This window comes from Chelonia mydas, chromosome 1 (genome assembly GCF_015237465.2).
Source record: "Chelonia mydas isolate rCheMyd1 chromosome 1, rCheMyd1.pri.v2, whole genome shotgun sequence".
Taxonomy (NCBI): domain Eukaryota; kingdom Metazoa; phylum Chordata; order Testudines; family Cheloniidae; genus Chelonia; species Chelonia mydas.
The window spans coordinates 212,157,252-212,174,394 of NC_057849.1; the positions used below are offsets into that span (position 1 = coordinate 212,157,252).

The 17,143-nt window shown below is 43.9% G+C and overlaps 1 protein-coding gene and 1 long non-coding RNA gene across 2 annotated transcripts in view; both read left to right on the plus strand.

Moving 5' to 3' along the window:
* Positions 1-17,143, plus strand: part of LOC102941373 (scavenger receptor cysteine-rich type 1 protein M130) — a 1,272,625-nt gene that overhangs the window by 821,440 nt on the left and 434,042 nt on the right. The gene's annotated exons all lie outside the window — the stretch shown is intronic.
* Positions 4,681-17,143, plus strand: part of LOC122461445 — a 63,812-nt gene continuing 51,349 nt past the window's right edge. The window contains exon 1 of the long non-coding RNA XR_006283341.1: positions 4,681-4,701. This is a non-coding gene — a long non-coding RNA (uncharacterized LOC122461445). The remainder of the gene's footprint in view (positions 4,702-17,143) is intronic.

Here is a 17,143-nt window from a genome sequence, read left to right on the forward strand (position 1 = left end):
TGTGTAGCCTGGACTTCAATGGATATAAACTGCAAGCTCCGGGGCTTGTGTGCTGAGCTGTGTTTGGAAAGCTTCTTAAACACTGTTATTGCCATAGGTGATGCTATGCAATGTCTGTGCTGAACTCAAGAATATTTAGTGCAAGGGGTGACCTTGATAAATGCTGTGCAATTCAGTGGAGACCCTGAAGTGTTTTAAAGAAAATGACCAAACCGGAAGATGCCTTATATATATAGCATTATATTGACCATCTGGTCTGCACAAAAAGTTACAGAACCCTGCTTAAGAAATCTAAAAGGATTAAGTTAGAGAATGGTGAGGGGACAAACATGTGATATAAAACTTGGTAGCTGTAAATTTAAAAAAAAATCTATTGAAAAGGGCTTTGTGGCTATCTGTGTTTCTGTTAGAAGGTCTCTGTGGCCCTTGAGTGAGCTAATAGTTTTAATGGAGCATCTTGGTTTGTTTTCAAGGAGCTGTATGTCTTTTAAATAAAAAAAAATAGTTTGTGAGAACCTAGCTCTTGTGTCTTTGTGTAAAAGAGACCCATTTATGGCAAAAAGCTGAAATGTATGTTGTAGAATGTTGTGTGTGGGAAGGGGACCCTAAAAATGTGTTTACTGTTGTAGGCGCAGCAGTGATCTGTATGCTCTGTATGATTATGCTATGTACAACCTGTATACTCAAAAGGTCTGTTACACTCCCCCCGGCCCCTTTGTCTCCTCTCCCTCTTTGAATACCTGTGAAGTGGCTTTCCCCCTCCCCGTCCCTCCTGGAATGCTTGTGGGATGAATGGGCTGGTTGAACAGCTGGAAGATCAGAAGAGCTCCCAGGTAGACAAGGTGTCTGGGACTCTAATTAGGCAGCGCTCACACACCCAATGCATGGACCCTGCATGGACACTGGCTTGGGCGGAGTGTGACCAACCAGACTTGGCCAAGTCATCTCTAGTCGCAGGCCATGAGGAGCAGATCCTTAAAAGGGGAAGGGCCCATGTGCTCAGGAGTGCACTCACAAGCTTGGACCTCCCATGAAGGCCCTTCACCCAGACCGCCTGGCCAGTGGTTTGCCGTGTTGCATTCCATCGTGAAGACTTACCTTCATCGCACCATCCATAGCTGCACTGTGGGACACTTACCTAGAAGGATCCTGACATCTCCAGTGCCGTGCCTGTCCTGGGAGCGTGAGTATGCGAGTGTGAGTGTGACACCCCCCACCCCCCATCCCTTCTTTTGAGCTTAGCTATCAGGATAATAAACGTGCTGCTTTCTGCTAAACTCTGGTGGGTCATTAGTCCTCCCTAAGCTTACTAGCTGGCTCAATTTTGGGTAATATTTACAATTTAAAAAAACCAGGGATGGTTCAGACATGTGTTTCAATACAATAGAGCTGACCCACCGTACTGAACTGAATGGTTTTAAGCAACCCCCCACGGAATAGCCAGGGTGACTGAGATTACCCACCCTTGTTGCCATCAGGGTTAATCATATTAGTGATCAGTAATTAAATTTGACGGGTGTACACACACAGTAAGGGAGGTGGGTGGGTGAGGATGGAGAGTTCTGATTAATATGAAATGAAATAAAACCTCAGAAATTTGCAGATGCTATTGGACAGTTTAAATATATCCCCAGGAGTTGATAGAACTCTATTGGATAGTTTAAATATGACCCCAGAAGTTTGTAGAACATTATTGGATAGTTTAAATATAACCCAGGAGTTAAATATAACCTGGGGAGGAGGGATAGCTCAGTGGTTTGAGCATTGGCCTGCTAAACCCAAGGTTGGAAGTTCAATCCTTGAGGCGGCCATTTAGGGATGTGGGGCAAAAATTGGGGATTGGTCCTGCTTTGAGCAGGGGGTTGGACTAGATGACTTCCTGAGGTCCCTTCCAACCCTGATAGTCTATGATTAGTTGAACTGCTATGGCTCACTCTTTCTAGCAACTCGAAGTCATTAAAATAATATATTCACAAAAATAAACAAGGGTCTAACCCAAAACTGAAATGTTTCAAGGGTTCACAAACCTCCAGCATCCTTTAGAACAAGCATGTGCTCTAAAGACAATCAAACATTTAAAAGCTCTGGGTATTTGTAGGGTGCTTACTATGGTTGTGATACACCCATTTTATTTCAAAAACAACCCCCAAACTTTAAGCATGAAAGAAACATGTTTAAAAAACGAACAAACAAGCCCTAAGGGGCCCCACACTTGGGAATGGGGTACAGTAACATTAAGGATTGTTGTATATGGTGATTTACTGTTTTTTTCATTGAAACAGAAAAATGTATTTTAACTAAAAGAAAAAAAAATAGCCTAAAAGCAGCCCAGTTGTGCAGACAACTTAATTCCCTCACGCCAGATCACAAAAGGGAATGTTAGGGGCGGGGGGGGGGGCCTAAAGTCCTTAAGTATCTATTAATTCAGAGTTTGGTGATCGAATCAACCTGCTAACTGCAGACTTTTAAAGTCTGTTTGAAACAAGGAGTTAGGATGGTATAAAAACCTTCAGGTTTTTTTGAGACTGTCCTCTTTCAACAGAAACTATCTTGAATTGAATTGCTGCTGGACTGCAAGAGGAGGTATGTTCCCTGTTTTTAACTCTGAAAATATATATTATATGTAAGCAGAGTCAGAATGAGCTCTACCCTAACATCTGGTGGTGAGCTGTGGAAAAGGACTTCAGGGGCTGATGTCGTTTGCATGGGCACACCCACCCTGCCTAGCACGATGGACTGCCTGCCCAAATGGTCACTTTGGCTGCTGTGGGATCCCCAGTCTCTCTGTTATTGGGGCAGGAGTAATAGAGGGTTGTTATCCTGGTTGTGTGAATCAGGGACAGTAGAACTGTACTTGGCATTTTATGATGGAGGGACTCGCCCTCCACTAAGCAGTACTTGCTAGGCAAGGGACATGGGTTCCAAAACCCCATGACTTGAGAGAGATTGGGGATAGATAGGTGTAATTGGTAGTGTGGGTGTCTTTTGAAAGCACCAACACTATTGTGATTCTCTTTCTCTTCTGTGTAATAATAGAGCTAATTTTGACTTCATTAGGAGTTTTGTTACATGCTGTAGAGCTGAAACCAGTGATATTTAAGTCTAAACTTTAGACCTACTTGGGGCTAGTGGTGCGCCAGCACTGAGGCTCTTCTACTATTAACTAAACTTGCTGAGAGCTGTGTTAGGGGTGAGCCTAAAGACAAGTTGGAGAGTGGCTAGTGGACAGTAGGGTGTCTAGTGAAGAGGCACGAATAGCAGGATGGCTGGCAGAGAGGCGTGCAGAGAGGATAGCAGAGAGAGGTGCAGCTGGCGGTGAAGACTGCATCAGAACCCCATGGAGAGGCGTGGTACTCGGCCATCGACCCGAGCAGTGGAGTATGTAAGATGACCCCCATACCTCCCTCCACTTGCACCCAGGCTGGGAGGTAAACTCTGCAGATGAACTTCTGAACTCTGGAGGCTGCACTGACCAAGGTCAGAAACTGTGGGTGGGCTGACTTGGGTTGCTGGACTTAATACCCTGAGGGGAAAAGGACACTGCCAAACGTACTTGGGGGTGGGTCTTTTGCTCATGGTTTGTGGTATGAATCCTGTTTGTGGTGTTTCCCCAACATAATGATGCATTGTTTCCCTCCTTTATTAAAAGGCTTTTGCTGCATTCAGACTCTGTGCTTGCAAGAGGGGAAGTATTGCCTCTGAGAGGTGCACCGGGTGGGTGGTATGTAATTGTCCCAGGTCCCTGGTGGGGGGGGGGCTCGAGCTGGTTTTGCAGTCGTAGTTATTGAAATAGAACCCCTAGATACTGAACCTGTCCATTGTTGCTGCCAAATCAGATAGGCAGAAGGATTACATATATTATGTCACTCTTTGGCCATGCTGTCCTTACTAAATAATGGTACCTATCTTAATTGCAGTGTGATCTGTTTAGCATAGAACTAGTAACTTTAAGCTGATTTCACCATCAGGCCAAGGTGGTAAAAGCCAAAAACCATTTTTAAAGAAAGTTGTGCTTAATACTGTTAAATTAAAAAACTTCAGGTATTACACAGATTGTATAGGGGTTTGATGCATTTCGGGAATAATATGAACTAAAATTTTTGCTTGTTCTTTAACCCAAAGGCCCAAAGACACATGGGGGAAACAGAACAACCACGTGCCAGCAACCCTTCATCCTGTGGTAGAAGGTAATTTCCTGCAATTGGCTTTTAAATGCATGTGGGTTTATTGAAAAGTATATTGTTGCAAACTGTTGGTTTTAAACTGCTGGGGTTTTATGGCTGCAAGCTGATGGTATGGTGTGTTTCAAACTAACAGGAGTTTCCGTGCAAAATGTGTTTTAAAATGGATTTTAAAAATTGGTTTTTAAAGCAGTTTGGTTTTTATTCTCCAAAATGAGATGTATTTTAAAGTGGTAGAAATAAACTCAAAACCTGTGTTTGTTGTACAGCCAGAAATGGATTATTTTGTTTTAAAGCTGTGACTTTTTAAATAGAAAAACACCCTAATGAGTATTTTATTTTTGAAGTTTACAAGACAGTTTCATGTGTTTTATAATAATCATGTTGTCTGCTCCACAGTACGGTCAAAACATGAGAGATCCTTAGACCAGAGGGTAAACAAGCTCAAAAGAAAAAAGGAGAGAGACAGCTGAAAAGGAAAATTCACCAGCATCAGTGACTGATGGATGGATGAAGCCCAGTAAATGTAGTTTGCTTATTGGTTTGGTTGTTTTATGAGGTTGTGTATTTTAAGTAAATACATAGGGGTGGGTGAGAAAGATGGTAAAGTGAAGTTTTGTGAAATGTTTTTTCCCCCTAATCAGGAATGTGCAGCTCTCCTGACAATGCTGTAGTCAGAGCTAGAGGGACACCTCCAGCAGAACCGCCAAAGAGCCAGGAATCTGCTTTGAGACATTTAACAACGCCAACACAAAACAGCACAAGAGTGCAGATGAAGCATCAGGGAAATCCAAACCTCATATACTTCAAACCCAAGGACAAAACAAAAGACTTGGGTAAAAACCAACCACGCAAACACAACTCCAGTTCCTCAGTGGCCACCACCACACCAAGCCCTGAGAAAACTGAGAGTGAAAACGCCCACATTCACAAACCTTCAGCACGCGCTCTAGGGGTTGTGAATAAAAAAAAAAGGACTGAAAGCTGTGATGCTGAGGTATTGCAACCATGCAAACACAACTCCAGTTCCTCAGTGGTCACCATCACACCAAGCCCTCAGAAAACTGTGAACAAAAGTGCCCACATTCACAAACACGGAGCACACGCTCTAGCGGTTGTGAATAAAAAAACAAGGACTGACAAACCATTCTCCCAGCACCATAAGATCATCACAGCTCCCCCATTTTCTAGTACTTGGGAAAAGTTTGATGCTTCATTCAGAAAACTGATGGACGCTCTATCCTCGGGGGTTCTAAAAGAAGGGAGGGCTGGAAACTACATCAAAAATCCAAAAGCTCTTGTGGGGGACTTTTTGAAAAATACTTCAATTTTTCCAAAGGGTGGCTCTGAGCAGGCCTGACTATTCGCGGAAAGGGGCTTGGGTAAAAGGGGCACCCTCAAGGGTACACATCAGCTAAGGTTTAAACAAAACGGGGGACAGCGCTGGGGGGATAAACAGACGGCTGCCAAAAAGTTCCAGGCCAGGGTCACTGTAAAAATTTTAAAAAAGGCTAAAGAGGTAATGAGGAAAAATACAAAACAAAGAGATGCCCCCTACTGGAGGCTCTCAGACTGGCTTGTCTGAAAATGGGGAGATGGAATCTGACCTGCGGGGTGGTGGTTAGTCTCACACAGAGTCTGATTTAGAAAATTCCCCAGAAGGCTCTCTAGATAGGTCCCCGTCTACTCCTGATGACCCTCATGGAGGCCCCTGGGAATCTGACTCTCAAATAGCATGTGATGTATAAGATGCCACTGACGGTCCCGTAGAGGAACCCCCAAGTAACCCTGAAAATGCAGAGGTGTATATGGAGAGTGAGAAGTTAGCAACGTGAATGACCTAGATTTGGGGGGTCAGTGTATTGTGAGGAATTTCGTTATGTCAATCTTGAGCTAATAAGTTCAGCTCAGCAGGTTGTTGAAGCCATACACAGGGGGATACAGTTAGTTCTCGATGACGTTAATGGTAGGGTAGGCCCGGATGATTATGTTCAGTTATGTTTAGAGCCATAATTTAACGAACCCTTTGTTTTCAGTCTGAACTAGGGATGAGCTGTCTGCTGAGGATTTCGTCAATCAGACCTCAAAGCTGCTACAGAGCAATAGAGAGTTGCATGTCGATGGGACGTTGCGTCTCGTTGTGACAGTTGTAAAAAACTTGGGCAGGGGCAGTCGTAGAGTTTTAAATTATATCCTCAGTAGTCAAATTGTCCATAAAAAGAGACAATGTTTAGTAGACCTGACTTACACTGTTACCAACCTGTGTTTTGCAGGCGGGCTCTTGGCCGTCATGTCCGACCGTAAACCTACGGTTGCGGAATTGTTAGCGGGGGCGAGAAAGTTGCATGATAAACTGGGGCGGTCAGATCAAAAAAAGGTTCTGCTCAGTGACGTAGCAACGTTTGAACAGCATTTAGGAGTCAACATACACGTGGTGCTTTATGCGGCAAAAGGGGGATGGGGCTTTTTTAAACCGGGGGGCCTGGTGTACCCCAAGACTTTTTTGATCCTGTTGTACGATGAGCATTACTATGGGGTTCTGGACGTGAAAAAGTTGTTGGATGCAAATAATTATTGTGAGTTTTGCCACACGGTGTACAGTCACGACCATTCTTGCAGGTATCGTTGCCGCCTCTGCTTGAGCGTAACATGCTCGGACAGCATGGGCGTGCCGCTGAGGTGTCCTAGCTGTCGACTGTATTGTCGGACGAAGGAGTGTTTAGACAGACACATTGACTGTGCATCAAAAAAACAAGTCGAATGCCAGCCTAAACTTTGTGTGATAAGTGTCAATCTTACGTGGACAAGCGGCACAGGTGTAAAGAGAGGCTCTGTAAGCCGTGTCAGGGTTTGATCGCTGGTGATATACACAGCCACCTCTGTTTTATGGACAGCATTAGAAAGCACAAAAGTATATTTTTTACTATTTTGAATGCACACAGGAGACGGGGTTGCATGCCCCAATTACATTTTTGCTATGTCCCTAAAGCTGGAAAAATCCTGGGAATTTAAGGGCTGTGAGTGTCTTTCTATCTTTGTTAAGACCTTTATTGGCAAAGAGTTCCGGGACTACACGTTCCTAGCACACAGTTCCAAAAGTTATGGTGTGTACTTCGTCGTTAGACAGTTACTGAAGGAAAAGATGTGCATACAACTCATCACTCAGGGTAGTAAACTAATGTGTGTGGAAGTTAAGGCCCTGGGCATTGGTTTTATAGACTCTTTAAACTTCTTGCCCATGAAGCTTAGCAAGCTCCCGCAGGCGATGGGGTTTGAAGGGTGCAAAGGGTATTTTCCACATTTTTTTAGCACTTTAGAAAATCAAACTTACGTGGGGCCCATGCCCAGTGTTGAGCACTATGGTGTAGAAAGCATAATGCCAAGGGAGAAAGCAGAGTTTCTCGACTGGTATCAGGACCACAGATATGAGACATTTGACTTGCAGAAAGAGCCCACGTATTCCTGTCAGCAGGATCTCAACATTTTGAGACGGGCCTGTATCCTATACAGAAAAGAGATTATGAAAATGATGGAGATGGGAAATATAGTAGAGAGAGGCCCTGGTAAATTCACCAAGATAAAACTGTGTCTAGATCCTTTCCGGTACATAATGCTGGCATCTGTCTGCATGGCTATGTACAGGTTTATGTTTTTGAAGCCTAACACGGTACCTCTTCTCCCTCCAGACTATTGTGCGATGTTACAGTTGTTGGCAACCTCTGTATAAAGAACTGTCTGTAAATATCCCTTTATCAATTTTGTGGAGGGGCTACCTGATGCTTTTGAGGATGACCGTTTGTTTCCTACCAATAAAGTAAATATGATTATCATGGATGATCTGATGAACTCTGCTTGTGAAAGCAATGAAATCGAGAAAGTCTTTACCAAGTACATGCATCACAGGAACCTGAGCATTATGTATATAGTCCAGAATGTATTTTGTCAGGGAAAAAAGAGTCGTACGATTAACCTAAACACAAAGTACATGGTTCTGTTCAAAAACCACAGGGATGAATTACAAATTGCTATGCTAGCTTGGCAATTGTACCCCGGTAAAGCTCAATTCTTTCTGGAAGCTTTTGAGGATGCTACCAAAAGACCTTATGGCTACCTGGTGGTGGATTTAAACGCTTCCACACCAGAAGCGTAGAGACTAAGAACCGGTCTTTTCCCTCCAGACTGGCCGGCGGTTTATACTTTGAAAAGAACAACAGCCAGGTATAAAAAGAGATGAATTATAAGCAGGCCCCTTTTTAACAGCCAGGGTTGCTGACCGAAAACATCTAGCTGCGTGAAGAGAAACCTGGTCCTTTGAAAATTACTTAGTAAATAGTCCCCGCAGCAAATGAGGGCTATATTGTGTTCCGCCTCTGACGATTTAGTGCCGGCCATCTCAGAAAGAGCACTCAATACCTTAAAAGGAAACGTACCTTTGACAGAAGATCAAGTGCGCTTATAAAACCTCTGTGTAATCAAAGGATTTCACTTAAAAGAAAGAAGCATCTGGTGAAGCAGTGTGGGGGGTTTATTGGACCTCTGCTAAGTTTTGCTACCTCTCTGATAACGGGGCATTTGACTAATCGATAATGGAGTATGGAAAAAAATTTACCTGGTGCCCAGCCACCAGCTGGAGCAATTAAGGGCTCGCCTTCCTGTGGAGGAAAATATCAGAACGATCGCAACTCACTTCCTGGATGCTGAAATGAAGTCTGTTCTTCAAAGAACTGACTTAGCAGAATACGAAAAGGCTAAACTTTACAGCGCCGTCCTTCAAAGGTACCTAACGTACGTGAAGCAGAGTGATGTGGACAAAGGGAAAATAAGTTTGTTTCTACCTGAACAGGAACAGAGTGTGACTGCCAAACCCCCAGAAACACCAACGTCCTCAGACTCTGTTGCTCAGAAGGTGCTGGATAATGTGAATAAGAAAAAATGCGTCAGTATTGCTAAATAAACTGGGCCAGGATAAAAATATCTCTTCGTGGAATGATAAAGGGGCTTTCGTGTACAAAGGCTCTGTGGTTAATGGTTCTAACATGCTCGACTTTGGGCCATTACCCAAATGCACTCTGTTCCCAGCAGACATGTACCTAAAGAATGGGATATGTTTATGAATGCCATGGCGGAACTGAATGTACCATCTTCCGTCATGGGCAACCTGGCCAACAGAGATCTTTTGGAACACTCAAAGGCCTTGACTGCCAACACCGGGGGTGGATCGAGAAACCGTCACCCCTTTTTTGCGATATAAAAAACAAAAATTGGCTAAAAGATCCAAATGGCTCAGTGTGCAATATTTTTCATGTTCTAAAAAAATATATTTAAAACTCGTAAAGTTTTGCTTTAAATAAAAAATTTCTATATTTTTTAAAAAAAAATTTACGTGTAATTTTCTGAATTGGTCATTCTTTAAAAAAAAAAAACCACCAAACATCAATTGTCTTAAAGCACCCCAGATGAGGGGTTTTATTGGGTAACATGGCTATGAAAATCCTTGCAAGATACACAGGTCTGGGTTTGTTGAAACATTTTTTGAGGGAGGCTAGGCATGCCTGAGCATTTACATTTTATATTTTTCACAAAATTCATCACCATCTGGTTGTTTTGCACTAAGTCATTAGAATACAATTTTAAAATCGGGTCAAAAGATAAACCCTTGCTACAATGATGAAAGAAAAACACCCAGTGATAGCCACAGGCGACGGAGCAGGGGTCTTGTAATTGTCTATTGTGAAACACAATGTCAGTGGCATTTTTGTTTAAAAGATTCATAATGCTTCTAGGAAACAACACACAGCTTGGGGGATGCCTGTATGAGTCAAAAGCTCTCCATGGTTGTGCTCCGCCAGATACAAGGTGAGCCAGTGTTTAGCTGGTTGGTTGTGCAGATGCGTGTTGACCACCAAACCTAGGGGTCTCTGAGACAGTTTGCCACAAGGGAGCCAATCACAAGGGAACACATCTGAGAAATTCTTTTTTGTGTAAGGGTCCATTGATAAGACACGTGAGAGCTGCATGGTGTCGATATTCACCTGTAGTCAAACAGAACGTTTCTCCTCTGATTTATCTCTATGACGTTATCAAAAACCCCATACACGATCATATTGACGGTGACTGTCAAAGCCGTCCCAAAATGTATTTCTGCTCTCAGGTTCCCGGTTTTAATCAGGGAATAGTGATCGGCGCATTCCTGGTCTGGAGACAGGTCAAAGGCAAACAAGGTGTCACCCTGTGCAAACTCCTCACGGTCGATTAACAGAAAATAATCTTTCATGTGTTTACCAGCCGTCTGTACCAGATTCGTGTATACTCTCACGCAGCCTCTGGCCTCGAAGTCTGGTTGCAGAGGCTTGGCTCGTATCTGTTCACCATCCACATACGAGGCCACAAAATTAATATCGTAACGTTTAAAATGAAAGGGGTTTTTAGTGTAACTTCCGCTAAAGGCATCATTATCCAAAAACCCTAGAACAAGCATTTTGGGTAACTGTCCCAAGAACAGATTCTCCTTGTTACTCACCCTGCTGCCCGCGGGGATGCTAAACACTTTCATTCCCACATGGTTCATGGGGTATTTAGCATTAGTGGTAAGCAGGGCCTCCGTATGCCCCAGACGGATGCCCGGGGCCACCCGTATTTCTTCACAAAAAGGGACGCTGATACAATGGGCAGTTTAAAGCCTTCGGCCACATCACCCATTAAACAGAAGGAGTTTTTGCTCCGCGTCAATTTCATTTTTACATACACTCTGTTCAACAAAAGTTTTTCTTGAAAAAACAGGTCGCTGTGTAAATGACCCAATAGCTCTACCGTCCTGCTCTGGGCCTCAGCTTTCCACGCCTCTCAAACCCTAGAGTCCCGCCATCCAACTCCCTTTCTTCGTTTGCCCTGGAGTGTCTTTGTAAAACAGACAGACAGAAAATTGTGTGGGGAGGGTGTCGTAACTGTAATTGAGCACCGATTCTATAAAGGCCCTGTAAGGGTATGTGACGTTATTGACACAAACTGGGACCGTATAGATCATTGTTGCAATCAAGGTCCTGTAGTGGCACCAAATCTTGTATAAAGGGGGTCAAATGAGGTGTCTAAGACAAGGTTATGGTTTGCTGGTTATGATTATGCTATCTGTATGCATGTATCATTTTTGTATTTAAAGTTATAAGTATTGGCTCTAGACGGTCTGTATTTCAAACTTGTGCTATGCTTCTGGGTGACACCCCAGACAAGTTGGCCTCAGCACTGGCTAGCCTGCTTGATGGCCCATTAAGGACCATCAGCTATAGAAGTGACCCATTGAGAGAAGGCAGATACACCTTGTGACTCAGCAAGGCATGCAGGGACATGCCTATGGACAGAACTCTAAGGTTTTTTCCATGCCATGTGCTGGATAGCTTGTTTTTGGAACAAAGGAAGCAGAGGGCAAATGGCAAGAGACTATAAAAGGCTGCTGCATCTCCTCCATCTCGTCTTCAATCCTGCTTCTAACCTCTGGAGGAACTTTGCTACACTGAAGCTCTGAACAAAGGACTGAATGACCCATCCAAGCTGTGGATGTACTCCAGAGACTTGATTTGAGCCTGCAGTTAATTCCATCACTGCTACAAGCCTGAACCAAGAACTTTGCCATTACTGTATGTAATTGATTCCTTTAACCAGTTTTAGCTCTCATCTATATTTCTTTCTTTTTATGAATAAACCTTTAGATTTTAGATTCTAAAGGATTGGCAACAGCATACTTTGTGGATCAGATCCACTTTTATATTGACCTGGGTCTGGGTCTTGGTCCTTTGGGATCGGGAGAATCTTTTTTCTTTTACTGGGGTATTGGTTTTCACAACCATTCGTCCCCATAAAGAGTGGCACTGGTGGCGATACTGGGAAACTGGAGTGTCTAAGGGAATTGCTTGTGTGACTTGTGGTTAGCCAGTGGGGTGAGACCGAAGTCCTCTCTGTTTGGCTGGTTTGGTGTGCCTTGATAATAAAGGACACCCAGCCTTGGGCTGTAACTGCCCTGCTCCAAGCAATTTGTCCTGAATTGATACTCTCAGTTGTGTCCCGCCAGAGGCCGCATCGTTACAGGGTGACAGTTGTTGCTTTGGCTTACTAGGGGGTCTCGCAGCGGAACGTCCAACTGGCTAAAAATAGAGGCCACTGGGTAATTCACCAGGCCCCACCTCGGCGTCCCCTGGCAAGTCCAGTTCCATCTCCTTCTACAATCTTGCAACACAGGTACAGCAGCAAGTTGTTTAAATCAATGCCATTCCCTGCTATAAAAAGTCAATGGGGGCAGACTCCATATCCAGCCGCGTAGCCAGGTGGAGGGAACAGGGGGAGCGATCCAAAAAAAAGGGGCCACCTGCTACAGAGCGTTTACTCACCCAGCGGCGCTCCGGGGGCAGGCCCTCACTCGATCCGGGTGTCTTCGGCGGCACTGAGGTGCTGCTGAAGACCCAGAGCGAGTGAAGGTCCTGCCGCCAAGTTGCCGCCGGAGACCCGGAGCGCCGCCGGGTGAGTAAGAGGGATCGCTCCCCCTGTTCCCTCAACAGGGGAAAACTGAAAAGGCGCCAAGACATTCACAAGGCGCCACTTGTGCGCAGTGGGGGAGCAGCTGCTGTCCCGCTCTCCCCCTAGCTACGCCACTGTCCGTAACGGCCGATAGAGGCGGCATCTCGATGTAGATGCTTTTCTCAATGATGGTCTGTGTAGGGGCTATTTGAAACAAGTCTAGTTCAGAGTTGGTGCACTCTTTAGACCTGCAGTGAACAAAAGCCATGTTGATTAAAATATCTCTCTTTTACCAGGCGGAGAGCGTCTCCTCTTTACCAGGCTTCCTCTTGGACTTTCTCTTATGGCTGGCCCTGCGCGTCAAAGCCCTTCTTTTAAAGGGTTTTGGGGGACCTATGCGTCGTGGGTATGACACATTTCTCTTTCTCTTCCCCCTTTTAATGTAGATCAGCCGCGATCCCTCCTCTGAAGCTGGATTCCCCACCTTTTCCAGAACAGCGCAGAAGACATGGCCAACCACGTCTCTAGCTATGTTTTGAGTGGCGGTTTTTACATAGGGTTTAATAATCTCTAGCCCCCTCCTCAAAAGCGGTAAGGCTTTTCGAAAGAGGTTATGGAATATTCCGCCCATGCCAGCCCTGTACATCACGGGGGCCCCATGATATCCAGGTAGGGCGTATCCAGCCTGAGCTCTGGAATAGTTTGTGTAGTTGGTGGGGTCGCCATAATTTTTAGGATTGCCATAATAGTGTTTTGCTTTTTAGAAATCTCCAGGGATGCAGGTGCAGCTTGATGATCACCTTGCCGAAGCGAAACGAGACGTGTTTCTCCTGATCTGTCTTTATTTCAATGGTGATGGTGTCATTGTGGTGTTTACTGACAGGGACGTAATGAGGTTTATCGCCGGTAGAAAACATATCAGTAAAATCGATGGATTTAAGTCTAACTTTTCTACTCACAGGGTCATAGTTCATGACCACCTCAGGCGATCCTGGGTGACAAGCCACGGTATTGTTCACACGATGCAGTAATTTGGGTATGGACGAGTAATAACCTCGTGACAGGATGAAACTCAACATCATATCTCCAAAGGTGATTTTGAAAGGGGTGTCTTCACTGATCGTGTTCCAGCTGTGCGGGTATTGTATTTCCACTAACCACACCTCCCAGCACCCGGGAGATCAAAGGGCTTAATTAGCTGTATTGTAAAGTCTGAGCTGGTGTTTTGGGGAAAAGTTGCAGAGCTGCATTGCTGGGCAAAGTGATGTAAAACCCACCATCGCTCACTTCTCTCCCTCTCTGTCTTTGCAGGAGGAATCTTTTTTGTTCATGTCTAAACGTCACAGATTTGAGACGCTTCCACCCAGATGTTAAACTTACCAGGACATCCCAACCATTTCACCAGTAGCTGCTTTTTTCTCCCTTTTCCTTTCTCCGCAAGAAAATTTTTAATCCTGTAAATCCTGTCTCGTTTGGGGTTTACTTGTTGTAATTCTTCAGGGTAAAAGATCCAGTAACTTTCTCACCCTTGTAATCTTTTAATCAGGATACAAGCCTCTGGCCCCTGGTTAAGGCTTCATCCACTATGAATATCTCATCAGTAAACATCTGTTCATAACCTTTTTCAAAAGCTCCTTGGGTTTTAGACAGTCTCACGTGCTCACCTTTTCTAAAAGGGGCATCAACCAATTTTATTTTAAAACCGTTTCCATAAACCATTTTCCATACCTTCAGAGAATTTGAAGGGTTAACATCAGTGGGTCTTGTATGTACAGTTCTGTCAAAGCTCTGGTTGTAACTCTTTATAAAGTCAGGTAACATGTCAATAAAGCAAAAGGTGTTATGGGCGGAAAATAACTCCACATCCTCATTTTTTAAGTTCTGTTAAATCGCTCCACAACCCCTGCTTTGACTTCGTTATTAGTAACAAAACCGCTGTTGTGTTTGGAGAACCGGTGCATGTCCGCCAAATCTGCCTGCTACTGCACGTCCACATCTGAAACAATGGTCTCGTTTCTTTTAAAACGTATTCGAGCCGGTTTGTGTAGAGTGTAAGCATCCTGGTCTGAAAGCCAAGCTGTTACCTGTCTTCTATTTAAACTTTTAATATGCTTTTTGGCCACTTGAAAAAGAGGGTTCACCCCACTGAAGCTCCCAACTTCCTTTGGGGGTGTAATATATTTTCTTTCACAGAGCCATATGTGTAGGTATGACTGTTACTTGTATCATCTTTTATTAACATGAGTGTGGAGCGGGGACACATTCACATTGACACATTGAAATAAATTTTATTAATCGCTTGGTTTAACATGACCTTTCACAGCCGCCTGCAAAAATGGATGGCATGACCTCTACCATTAGGGAGTCTGAGCTGGTTCATTCCTCCATTTTGTTCTTTTTGGGATTGTCCAGATCCCTGTCTCAGGCAGGAGCAAAAACAGCTGACACAGGATAAATTTATCGCCACAGGGCTCCCGATGTTTAAGTTCGCAAAGGCCTCTAGAAAGGCATAGTCGAGCTGTCAAGAGATTTTCAGAAAACAAACAGTGTAAATTCCCACTGTTTGTTTTAGATTTACGTAACCGTGGTTCCTAACCCCATTACGCACACTAATCCTCTAACATTACTTCTTAATTGTTCATTTACCTGAGTGACATCTTTTCCATTCACCTTGTCCACCAGTGATGCCCCCAAGCCGGGGTCGCCTTCCTCCATAGGGGTGGACAATGAGACGCCGTCATGCTCGTCGGTCTTCCTCACGAGCCGTGGGGTTTAGGGGTTGGGTTTTGGGGTTGCGTTCCAGCATATCCATCAACAGTTGAGTCAAAGGGCCCTCATCGGAACTGTCGCTGATGTAGCGCTTTCTCCACGTAAGTCCAAAAGTGCTCGGGGCTAAAACAAAATCTGAAGTTCTCATGGGGGTGGTGAAGGAGTCAATGTTTCCTCTCAGAAATCCCATTTCCATGATTTCTAAAACAAGCATTCTTGATAAGGGATGGCCTCTTCTGCCAGGCGCTGGGACTTATGGGGTGGTGGTGATGCACTCTGATTGGCAGAGGGCAGTGGAAGGAATTCTTAAAGGGGTCACATGAACCACTTCCAGATGGGTCACCCCACCTTGGAACTCCCCGCGATTGGTCAAATCTCCTCTCAGGGGTGGTCCCCAGTGGTTGAAAACCCTCTTGATTGGTAGAGGGCAATGGCAGGAGTTCTTAGAGGGGTCACATGACACACCTTGCTTCCGGTCATGTGTCCAGCTTGACCCCAGAAGTAATACCCTAGAGGCGGGACTTCCTGTGACAGGTGGGCGGGATTTAAGGGGTCAAGGGGCGGGGCTAACATTTCATTGGGGGTAGGGCCCTTATACTACTCACCAATCATCACCATGTGAATTTGCTTGTTTGTTATTTCTCCCATATCTAATCCTGCATCTGTTCTTGAGTGTTTTAAACTGACAGCTTTCTGGATCTTGGAGTGTGTCTATATCTGTGACACGAATGGGCCTTTGGGTGCTACAATAATATACATGAAATAACTATTTGATTATTAATAATAATTAATATACCTCCTGCTTTATTACCAGGAGGTTGAAAGAAGAAGAAGGCTGCACTAGTTAAAAATAAACCAACCTGTCTAAAACCCGACTTCTATAAAATCTACCTAATTTCAAAGTGTATACATACCCTTAGAGGGGAATTGAAAGCTGTTATTAAAATTATATACATATGATAAGAATGAGTATATATGAGCAGTCATGAACTGTAGAAAATTGATAAGGGAAGCAAAGGCATACAAGGAGAAATCTATAGCCCGCAGAATTAAAGACAATTGGAAGCAATTTGTAAAGTATACTAGCAACAAAAAGAATATTAAAATGGTATCAGTCTATTTACGAGACGGAAATGGTAGAATTATAAGTAGCAATGCAGAAAAAAAACCAGAAGTCTTCACTATATATTTTTATTCCATATTTGGGACAAAGTCAGATGATGTAGTCATATCACATGAAGATAAGGATGATGATGAAGAAACAACTCAGGAGAATTTTAAACAGCAGCTACCATGAGACATTTTAGAATCAGCAGGTCTGGATAAATTTCAACCAAGAGTTTTAGAAGAAGTGGCCAAGAAGCTGCCTGAATCATAAATATCGGTTTTCAGGAACTCTTGGAACACTGAGAAAGCTTCAAAAGACGAGAATAAAGCTAATGTTTTGCCAATATTTAAAAAGGCTGAACAGCATGACCTAGGCAATTGTAGGCCTGTGAGACTTACATCGATTCCAGGCAAAATAATAGAACTTCTAATATGGAACTCATTTAAGACACAATTAAATGAGCGTAATATAATTAATATGAATCAACGTGGGTTTATGGAAAATGGATCCTGTCAAATTAACTTGATATCTCTTTTTGGTGACATTACAAGTTTTGTTGATAAATAGCATCACCATGGTT